The sequence below is a fragment of the Callorhinus ursinus genome, unplaced genomic scaffold, assembly GCF_003265705.2.
Source record: "Callorhinus ursinus isolate GAN/ISIS: 27379988/994484 unplaced genomic scaffold, GSC_fseal_2.0 scaffold9, whole genome shotgun sequence".
Classification (NCBI taxonomy): domain Eukaryota; kingdom Metazoa; phylum Chordata; class Mammalia; order Carnivora; family Otariidae; genus Callorhinus; species Callorhinus ursinus.
Genome location: NW_027397071.1, coordinates 52,835,612 through 52,847,761, shown reverse-complemented (window position 1 = coordinate 52,847,761; position 12,150 = coordinate 52,835,612).

Here is a 12,150-nt window from a genome sequence, read left to right as displayed (position 1 = left end):
TTACCCACAAGTGATAGAGCAACAGAGCACATCGGAAATTTTAGATGTCTGCTCTGCTGAGGGACGTCACTACAGTGGCTAAGCAGGGGGTGGAACCTTCACTGGGACAGTGTGGTCTCAGGACCCTCAGGGTCACAGAAAGCCCGGGGGGTGCCTGGGTGCGGCAGAGCTCCCAGGTAGCGGATCAGGGTACCCGGAGCCGAGGTACCCGGGTACCCGGATCAGAGACGGAGCCGAGGAGTGGGCACTCAGCTTGGGGTTGCCATAAACTGTGATCCACGGCACAGTCGGGCCACTGCTCTTCCAGCAGGGACCCAACAAGTGGTAAATCCGGGGAGACTCCCCTTCCTCCCCCAGGAGGAGCGGTGCGGGAGTGCACCGCAGGGATCTGTTGGGTTTGGAGACTCCACACGGGGTTGGGTGCCAGAGACAGAAATGCTCAGTCACAGGCCAGGTGAGCACAGAGTGCGGCCAGAGACCAGGGAGACAGGAGTGATTGACTGCTTTTCTCTGGGGTCTCACGGAGGAGTGGGGCCCCGAGTTCTTGGCTCCCCCAGGGTGGAGATTGGGAGGCCGCCATTTCACTCTCATCCTCCAAAGATGTATGGAAAGCTTGCAGGAACAAAAGCTCCCAAGAGCAAACCTAAGCAGATTACTTAGCCCTGACCCAGCAAGGGTGGGGCAATTCCATCTCTGGCAAAGATATTTGGAAACCACGGCAACAGGCCCCTCCCCCAGAAGATCAGCAAGAACAGCCAGCCAAGACCAAGTTTACCAATCAATGAGAACGGCAGAACACCAGCGCACATAGAATTCATGGCTTTTTTCCATGATTCTTTAGTCTTTCAATTTTTTTTTAACATTTTTTTTTGAATTTTTCTTTTTCCCTTTTTCAACCAACATCTTATCAATCCCTTTTTTAAAAAATCGTTTTTATTTTTCATATTCAGAGTCATATTCTATCACTTCATAGTAGTTAACCTTATTTTTGGTATATAAATATATAAATTGCGCTCTCCTTAAAATTTTGGGATACAGTTTCTTCTAACAGACCAAAATATACCCTAAATCTCTAGTGTATGGCTTTGTTCTAGTCTCCTGCCTGATCACATTCTCTCCCTTTTTTCTTTTTAAATCCTCTTCTTTCTTTCTTCAACCAACTTCTTATCTTATCAATTCCTTTTATAAAATCTTTTATAATTTCCATCTTTACAGTCATATTCCACCCCTTCATCATATTAACCCTTATTTTTGTACATATATGCTTTCCTTTCTTTAAAATTTTGGGAGGCATTTTCTTCTAACAGACAAAAAGATGCCCAAAATCTAGTGTGTGGCACAGGTCTATGCACCAGCCTGATCATATTTTATCATATTCTGTTTTTTTTATTTTTTTGTCTGTTTGTTTTTATCGTTTTCTTTTTCTTCTTTTTTTTTTCCTCTTTTTTCTTTCTTTCCCTTTCTTTTCCCCTGGATTCAGGTCTCATCTGAATTGTTTAGTGTATATTTTTCTGGGGACGTTGTTACCCTCTTAGCATTTTGTTCTGTCATTCATCTATTCTCCTCTGGACAAAATGACAAGATGGAAAAATTCACCTCAAAAAAAGAACAAGAGGCAGTACTGATTGCCAAGGACCTAATCAATATGGACATTAGTAAGATGTCAGAACTAGAGTTCAGAATGATGATTTTAAAGATACTAGCTGGGCTTGAAAAAAAAAACATGGAAGATATTAGAGAAACCCTTTCTGGAGAAATAAAAGAACTAAAATGTAACCAAGTCAAAATCAAAAAGGCTATTAATGAAGTGCAATAAAAAATAGAGGCTTTAAAAGCTACAATGAATGAGGCAGAATGAGTGACATAGAAGACCAAATGATGGAAAATAAAGAAGCTGAGAAAAAGAGAGATAAACAACTACTGGATGATGAGGGCAGAATTCGAGAGATAAGTGATATCACAAGAGGAAACAATATTAGAATAATTGGGATCTCAGAAGAAGAAAGAGAGAGGGGGGCAAAAGGTATAATGGAGCAAATTATAGCAGAGAACTCCCTTAATTTGGGGAAGGAAACAGGCATCAAAATCCAGGACACAGAGAACCCTCCTCAAAATCAATAAAAATATGTCAACATCCCGACATCTAATAGTAAAACTTACAAATCTCAGAGACAAAGAGAAATCCTGAAAGCAGCTGGGGAGAAGACATCTGTAACCTACAATGGTCGAAACATTAGATTGGCAACAGACCTATCCACAGAGACCTGGCAGGCCAGAAAGAACTGGCATGATATCTTCAGAGCACTAAATGAGAAAAATATGCAGCCAAGAATACTATATCCAGCTAGGCTGTCATTGAAAATAGAGAGATAAAAAGCTTCCAGGACAAACAAAAACTTAAGGAATTTGAAAACACGAAACCAGCCCTACAAGAAATATTGAAAGGGGTCCTCTAAGCAAAGAGAAAACCTAAAAGCAACATACACCAGAAAGGAACACAGGCAATATACAGTAACAGTCACCTTACAGGCAATACAATGGCACTAAATTCATATCTTTCAATAGTTACCCTGAATGCAAATGGGCTAAATGCCCCAATCAAAAGACACAGGCTATCAGATTGGATAAAAAAAACAAGACCTATTGATAAGCTGTCTGCAAGGGACTCATTTTAGACCCCAAAACACCCCCAGATTGAAAGTGAGGGGGTGGAAAACAATTTACCATGCTAGTGGACACCAAAAGAAAGCTGGGGTGGCAATCCTTATATCAGACAAATTAGATTTTAAACCAAAGACTGTAATAAGAGATGAGGAAGGACACTATATCCTACTTAAAGCATCTAATCAACAAGAAGATCTAACAATTGTAAATATCCATGCTCTTAACATGGGAGCAGCCAATTAATAACAAAAGCAAAGAAACACATTGACAACAATACAATAATAGTGGGGGACTTTAACACCCCCCTCACTGAAATGGACAGATCATCTAAGCAAAAGATCAACAAGGAAATAAATACTTTAAATGACACACTGGACCAAATGGACTTCACAGAAATATTCAGAACATTCCATCCCAAAGCAACGGAATACACATTCTTCTCTAGTGCCCATGGAACATTCTCCAGAATAGATCACATCCTAGGTCACAAATCAGGTCTCAACTGGTACCAAAAGATTGGGATCATTCCCTGCATATTTTCAGACCACAATGCTTTGAAACTAGAACTCAATCACAAGAGGAAAGTTGGAAAGAACTCAAATACACGGAGGCTAAAGAGCATCCTACTAAAGAATGAATGGGTCAACCAGTAAATTAAAGATGAATTAAAAAAATTTCATGGAAATGAATGAAAATGAAAACACAGCTGTTCAAAATCTTTGGGATGCAGCAAAGGCAGCCCTGAGAGGAAAGTATATAGCAATATGAGCCTTTCTCAAGAAACAAGAAAGATCTCAAATACACAACCTAACCCTAACTGCTAGAACTCATACAGTCATTCAGGAAAGTGGAAGGATATAAAATCAATGTACAAAAATCAGTGGCATTCCTATACACCACCAACAAGACAGAAGAAAGAGAAATTAAGGAGTTGATCCCATTTATAACTGCACCCAAAACTATAAGATACCTAGGAATAAATCTAAATGGAGGCAAAGAATCTGTACTCAGAAAACTATAAAATACTCATGAAAGAAATTGAGGAAGACACAAAGAAACGGAAAACCTTCCATGCTCATGGGTTGAAAGAAGAAATATTGTTTCAATGTTTATGCTACCTAGACCAATCTACACATTCAGTGCAATCCCTATCAAAATACCATCCACTTTTTTCAAAGGAATGTAACAAATAATCCTAAAATCTGTATGGAACCAGAAAAGACCCCAAATAGCCAGAGGAATGTTGAAAAAGAAAAGCAAAGCTGGTGGCATCACATTTCCGGACTTCAAGCTCTATTACAAAGCTGTCATCATCAAGACAGTATGGTACTGGCACAAAAACAGACACATAGATCAATGGAACAGAATAGAGTGCCCAGAAATGGACACTCAACTTTATGGTCAATTAATTTTTGACAAAGCAGGAAAGAATGTCCAATGGAAAAAGAGAGTCTCTTCAACAAATGGTATTGGGAAAATTGGACAGCCACATGCAGACGAATAAAACTGGACCATTTCTTTCACCACACACAAAAATAGACTCAAAATGGTTGAAAGACTTAAATGTGAGACAGGAGTCCATCAAAATCCTAAAGGAGAACACAGGCAGCAACCTCTGACCTCAGCCACAAAAACCTCTTCCTAGAAACATCGCCAAAGGCAAGGGAAGCAAGGGCAAAAATGAACTATTGGGATTTCATCAAGATAAAAAGCTTTTGCACAGCAAAGAAACAGTCAACAAAACCAAAAGACAACCAACAAATGGGAGAAGATATTTGCAAATGACATATCAGATAAAGAGCTGGTATCCAAAATCTATAAAGAACTTATTAAACTCCACACCCAAAGAACAGATGATCCAATCAAGAAATGGGCAGACGACATGAACATTTTTCCAAAGAAGACATCCAAATGGCCAACAGACACATGAAAAAGTGCTCAACATCGCTCAGCATCAGGGAAATCCAAATCAAAACCTCAATGAGATATCACCTCACACCCGTCAGAATGGCTAAAATTAACAAGTCAGGAAACCACAGATGTTGGCGGGGATGCAGAGAAAGGGGAACCCCCCTACACTGTTGGTGGGAATGCAAGCTGGTGCAACCACTCTGGAAAACAGTATGGAGGTTCCTCAAAAAGTTGAAAATATAGCGTCTGTACCACCCAGCAGTTGCCCTACTGGGTATTTACCCCAAAGATACAAATGTGGGGATCCGAAGGGTACGTGCACCCCAATATTTATAGCAGCAATGTCCACAATAGCCAAATTATGGAAAGAGCCAAGATGTCCATTGACAGATGAATGGATAAAGAAGAAGTGGTATATATATATATACAATGGAATATTATGCAGCCATCAAAAGGAATGAAATCTTGCCATTTGCAATGACGTGGATGGAACTGGAGGGTGTTATGCTGAGTGAAATAAGTCAATCAGAGAAAGACATGTATCATATGAGCTCACTGATATGAGGAATTCTTAATCTCAGGAAACAATCTGAGGGTTGCTGTAGTGGTGGCGGGTGGGAGGGATTGGGTGGCTGGGTGATAGACATTGGGTAGGGTATGTGCTATGGTGAGCACTGTGAATTGTGCAAGACTGTTGAAACACAGACCTGTACCTCTGAAACAAATAATACATTATATGTTAAAAAAAAAGAAGAAGAAGATAGCAGGAAGGGAAGAACGAAGGCAGGGAAATCGGAGGGGGAGGCGAACCATGAGAGATATGGATTCTGAGAAACAAACTGAGGGTTCTAGGGGGAGGCGGGTGGGGAGATGTGTTAGCCTGGTGATGGGTATGAAAGCGGGCATGCAGTACATGGAGCACTGGGTGTTATACGCAAACAATGAACCATGGAACACTACATCAAAACCTAATGATGGGGGCGCCTGGGTGGCTCAGATGGTTAAGCGTCTACCTTTGGCTCAGGTCATGATCCCAGGGTCCTGGGTTCAAGCCCCACATCGGGCTCCTTGGTCAGCGGGAAGCCTGCTTCTCCCTCTCCTTCTGCTGCTCCCCCTGCTTGTGTTCTCTCGCTCTCTGTCAAATAAATAAAATCTTAAAAAAAAAAAACTAATGATGTAATGTATGGTGATTAACATAACATAATAAAAAAATAAAAATAAAAAAGAACTTCAAGAAAATAAATAAATAAACCGCTATACCATCCTATCTTTTGAAGGTGTATTAATGTCTATTTTACATCAGACACTGTGCTAATTTAAAGGGAAATCACAATGAGGAAGACATGGTTGCTATCTTCGGGGATCATCCATCCTGCAGAGAAGACAATCCAAAAGCAAGTACACACAATGTGACAAGTGTTACAACAGAGGAAATACAAGTAGGCTACCGGAACATATACTGAGGAATAAATTGTTGCCAGTGGAGATCTGGGAGAGGACAATTGAGTGTTGTCAGTAATATAATATCCTTCCACACAATATTAATGCAGGTAAGTTAGATAATTAGACCCATGCTAAGGGCCAGCCTGTGAACTGTAGAATATAACAGTAAAAAAAAGAATAGAGAGAGAGGAGATACTAGTGACAAATGATGGTGCAAGTGGTTGCCTTAGCACTATTTATGGAAGAGTTGTGCTGTGATATGGAGAACAGAAGGTGTAGGATGAGGGGGATGCAGAGGAAAGAAACCTGCAGCTGTAGGACTAGAAGAATGGAAACAGAGTGAGAGGCAGATGGGAGTTAGCAATGTGCCATAAAACAGAGTGAATCAGCAGAAAAATGGGGCACTTAATCATTACATTTTTTAATGCTAAACTTCTGCTGGAACATTTCTTGTATGCTTTCTCAAATTATTCTTCACAAGACTTCTAGAAAACATTATTGGTGGAACAATAATTTTACATAGGGTGTGTGTGTGTGTTTTCTCCCATAATTTGCTTTATATTTTTTAAATATTTTATTTATTTATTAGAGAGAGAGAGAGTATGAATTGGGGGAAGGGCAGAAGGAGAGGGAGAAGCAGATTGACACAGGGCTCCATTCCAGGGCCCTGGGATCATGACCTGAGCTGAAGGCAGATGCTTAACCAACTGAGCCACCCAGGAACTCCTCCTATAATTTGCTTTAAACTAGAGCTACCATCTTGGAACTTCTTTCCAAGTTAACTGGTATCTCTTAATATAACTGAATTCTGCAGTCATACAGTGGAATAGTTGCAAGGAACCATGTTGCCAAGTTCCCCTACTTTCATCATAATCATATTAACTTGTAATCAAATTAAAAGCATATTTTTTCATAAATAATAAAAAAGAAAGCCAAGAAGTCTGCACAAAATCAGAAACCCTAAAAATATGGTTTGTATGATATTATTATGGATTGGATTATGCTCCCCCAATTGAAGTCGCATGTTGAAGTCCTAATCCCCAGTACCTCAGAATGTGGCTATATTTAAAGACAGGGCTTTTAAAGAGGTGATTATGTTAAAATGAGTCCATTAGGGTGGGCCCTAATTCAATTTGACTGGTGTCTTTATGTGAAGGGGATATTTGGACATAAGAAACATCAGGAATGCATATGCATAGAGGAAAGACCATTTGAGGACACAGTAAAAGATGGTCATCTATAAGTCAAGAACAGTGGCCTTAGAAGACACCAACCCTGCTGGCTCCTTCTGGCCTCCAGAACTGTGAGAAAATAAATTTGTGTTGTTTAAGCTACACAGTCTGTGGTATTTTGTTTTGGCAGCCTGAGCAAACTAACACAAGTATACTCTTATATTCATACCATCCCTGCTTCCCTTCCTCCCACTAGTTTAAAAAGCACTTTCATGCATATTACTGTATTTGAGCTTCATAGCATCCTTGTTAAGAAGGCAGGATAATGACTAGCCTCACCACCTGGATAAAGCAACTGAGTTTTGAGTTTATAAATTACTCACATACTACTGGAAATAACTAGAATAGTTTCAAAGCTAGTACCCTCTAAACATAACTATCTCCCAACACTATAAATATATGTGGTTTGGATGGCATAAATAAAAAAACAAAAGGGGGATAATTATTAAACTGGTTAGCAAAATGAAGAAAAATAAAAATAAAACATAACAGCAACCACAGAAAACCAGTAAAATTATACCCAAACCCTAAAGCTTACTAATCCCAAATACTGACAATCTTATTTGCCAGGGTCTTTTAGGTCCCACTTCCTATCTTCAAAAGCAAGTATAAAGGGGTGTGTACTGAGAGAGAGCATACAAGAAAGTGACCTAGGAAGACCCTGAACTCACCTCTTCCATGGACATAACAAATATACCCTTATTTATAGAGCAATTCCTCCTAAAAAACAACTGAGGACTGACTGAATAGCTTCTGTCCAACAAAGGAGAGACCAGATAGAGAACAGCAAGAGAGATGGAGACATGGTAACAACAGAAACCCCCACACCCAATGCTGCAAACTTGATCATGTAGAGAGGAATAGAATCTGAGTACCCTAGCCAGCCTACCACATCAGTGAGCCAGGCCCCTAGCCCACACCAGCCCAAGCTGTCCCAGCAAGGTGGCCTCAGCACTGCACATATTAGGACACCTCTGGTCAGTGCTCATTACAGCTTCAGCCACTTCTAGCCATGGTGACACAGATGCAAATCACCCCAGAACACCAAACCCACACCACCTCAGCTCCAGATGACTTGCTAGGGTACCCCTAGTGCACAGTGCCCTGGGATTTCTTGGCTTATGCCCACTTTGGCACTGTACAACTCACTAGGGTGCCCCCTGTGCAGAGTGCCCTGGGACCATGCCCACCTCAGCTCCAACTGTCTCATCAGGGTGCCCTCTATGTGGAGCACCCCAGGACACCAGGCCCTGCACCCTTCCTCAGTCCTAGTCATTGTGCCAGGGCACCCACTGCACAGAGTGCTCTGGGACCCCCTGGTTTACACCCACTTCAGCTTCAGCTGTCCTGCCAGGGTGCTCTCTGTGCAAAAAGGCCCAGAAATGCCCTGGCCCATGTTGACTTCAGCTCTTGCCATCCCACCAGGAAAGCCCCAGCAGAGTACCCTGGGACCCCCAGGCATATATAGCCTATACAAGGGATGAGCATACATAAGAGCAGCCCTTCAAATTCAGGAGTAGTTTTTCTGCCTAATTCAAAGAAACACATATAGTCAAAAAAATGAGGAAACAAAGGAATATTTTCCAGCTGAAAGAACAACATAAAACCTCAGAAGAAAAACTAATGAAATAGAGATAATGAAACTACCTAATGAAGAGCCAAAAGCAATGGTCATAAAGAAACTCACTGGACTGGAGACAAAGCAGATGAATTCAAGGAGAAATTCAACAAAGAGATAGGCAATATTAAAACGGACTGATCAGAGTTGAAGAATACAAACCTGAAATGAAAAATCACTATAGGAAATCAACCATAGATTAGAGAATGCAGAAGAATGAATCACTGACCTGGAAGACAGAGTAATGGAAAGTACCCAAGTTGAACAGCAAAAAGAAAAAGAACAACAACAACAAAGCTGAGGATAGGTTAAAGGATCTCTTGGGCATCAAGCAAACATTCACATTTTTGGAGTACCAGGAGAAGAGAGAAAGGGCCAGAAAATTATTTGAAGAAATAATAGCTGAAAACTTGACAAATGTGGGATGCCTGGGTGGCTCAGTTGGTTAAGCGGCTGCTTTCAGCTCAGGTCACGATCCCGGGGCCCTGGGATCAAATGTGAGGAAGGGAACAGATATCCAGGTTCAGGAATCACAGAGAGTTCCAAACAAGGTGAAACAAAACACTACAACACATCATAATAAAAATGTCAAAGATTAAAGATAAAGAGAGAATTTGAAAGGCAACAAGAGAGAAGCAAACAGTTATGTACAAGGGAAACCCCATAAAGCTATTAGCAGAATTTTCAGCAGGAACTCTACAGGCTAGAAGAGAATGGCATGATATATTCAAAGTTCTGAAAGGGGAAAAAAAAAAAACCCTATAACCAAGACTACTCTACTCAGCAAGGTTATCATCCAGATTAAAGGACAGATAAAGAATTTCTAAGACAAGAGTTAAAGAATTCTATTGTCACTAAATCAGCCTTATAAGAAATGTTAAAGTGACCTCTGTAAGTGGGCAATCAAAAACCACAATTAAAAGTAAGAAAACTAGGGCGCCTGGGTGGCTCAGTTGGTTAAGCAACTGCCTTTGGCTCAGGTCGTGATCCTGGAGTCCCAGGATCGAGTCCCACATTGGGCTCCCTGCTCAGCAGGGAGTCTGCTTCTCCCTCTGACCCTCCCCCCTCTCATGTGCTCTCTCTCTCTCTCTCATTCTCTCTCTCTTTCAAATAAATAAATAAATAAATCTTTTTAAAAAATAAAAAAAATAAAAGTAAGAAAACTATAAAAAGGAAAACAGTCCATAAATGAAGTAAACATACATTAAAGGTCATAGAGCAATCAATTATAAAGCTAGTATGAAGATTAAAAGACAAAAGCAGTAAAATCAATTATATCTAAAAAATTCAAGGAAATCACACAAGAAAAAGATGTAAAATATGACAACATATACATAAAACATGGAGAGATGAGTAAAAATGAAGTTCTTCTAGAATGTGTTTGAACTTAATATAGACTGTTATATACTTATTTATGAATCTTATGGTACCCACAAACCAAAAATCTGTAATAAATATTAAAAAAGTAAAGACAAAGACAAGCATCACACTAAAGAAAGTCATCAATCATAAAGAGAGCAAGAAAATAAGGAACAGAGAAGCACTACAAAAGCAATTAGAAAACAATTTTTAAATGGCAATAAGTACATACCTATCAAAAATTACTTTAAATGTAAATCTAAATGCTCCAATCAAAAGACACAGGGTGATGGAATGGATGAAAAAACAAGACTCATCTATATTGCCTACACGAGACTCACTTCAGACCTACATACAGACACAGAGACTGAAAGTAAAGGGATAGATAAAAGCTATGTCATGCAAATGGTAGAGGAGAAAGTGCCAGAATGGCGACACTTATATTATCAAATAGACTTCAAAACAAAGACTTTTTTTCTTTTTTGCAGAGGGCATTATACTTTTATTTTTTTAATTTTATTATGTTATGTTAATCACCATACATTACATCATTAGTTTTTGATGTAGTGTTCCATGATTCATTGTTTGCGTATAACACCCAGTGCTCCATGCACTACATGCCCTCTTTAATACCCATCACCAGGCTAACACATCTCCCCCACCCCCCTCCCCTCTAGAACCCTCAGTTTGTTTCTCAGAGTCCATAGTCTCTCATGGTTCATCTCCCCCTCCGATTTCCCCCGCTTCATTTCTCCCTTCCTACTATCTTTTTTAACATATAATGTATTATTTGTTTCAGAGGTACAGGCCTGTGATTCAACAGTCTTACACAATTCACAGCGCTGACCATAGGTATGTGCTATGGCAAAACAAAGACTTTAAAAAGAGACAAAAAAGAACATTACATAATAATAAAGGAATCAATCCAACAATAAGATATAACAATTGTAAATATCTGTGCACCCAACATTGGAACATCTAAAAACATGAGGCAAATATTAACAACATATAGGGAGATAATGCCAGTAAAACAATAATAGTAGGGGACTTTAACACCCCCCCCCACTTATGTCAATAAATAGATCATTCAGGCAGAAAATCAATAAGGAAACAGTGTCTTTGAAAGACATATTAGACTAGATGGACCTAACAGATATATGTAGAATGTTCCATCCAAAAATAGCAGGATACACCTTTTCAAATGCACATGGAATACTTTCTAGGATAGATCACATATTAGTCCACAAAACAAGTTTCCAAAAATTTTGGGAGATTGAAATCATAGCAAGCATCTTTTCCGGACCACAATAATATGAAACTAGAAATCAATTACAAGAGGGACTCCTGGGTGGCTCAGTCAGTTAAGCGTCTGCCTAAAGCTCAGGTCATGCTCCCAGCCAGGGTCCTGGGATCAAGCCCCACATTGGGCAACCTGCTTAGAGGGGAGCCTGCTTCTCCATCTCCTCCCCAGTCATGTTTTTTCTTGCTATCTCTGTCACTCTCTCTCTCTCAAATAAATAAAATCTTTAAAAAAAATAGAAATCAATTAAAAGAAAAAAACTAGAGAAAAACACAGAACCTGGAAGCTAAACATCATGCTACTAAACAACAATGGGTCAATGAAGAATTCAACGAGAAATTTTAAAAAAATACATAGATATGAATGAAAATTAAAACATAATGGTACAAAATCTTTGGGACAGTGAGAAAGCAATTCTAAGAGGAAAATTTATGGATAAAAACCTACCTCAAGGAACAAGAAAAATCTCAGATAATCTAACCTTACACCTAGCAGAGCTAGAAAAGAAGAACAGAGTCCAAAGTTAGAAGAAAGGAAATAATAAAATCAGAACAGAAATAAATGAAATAAAGACTAAAAAATAAAACAGTGTAAATGATCAATCATGTTCTTTGACAGGTAAA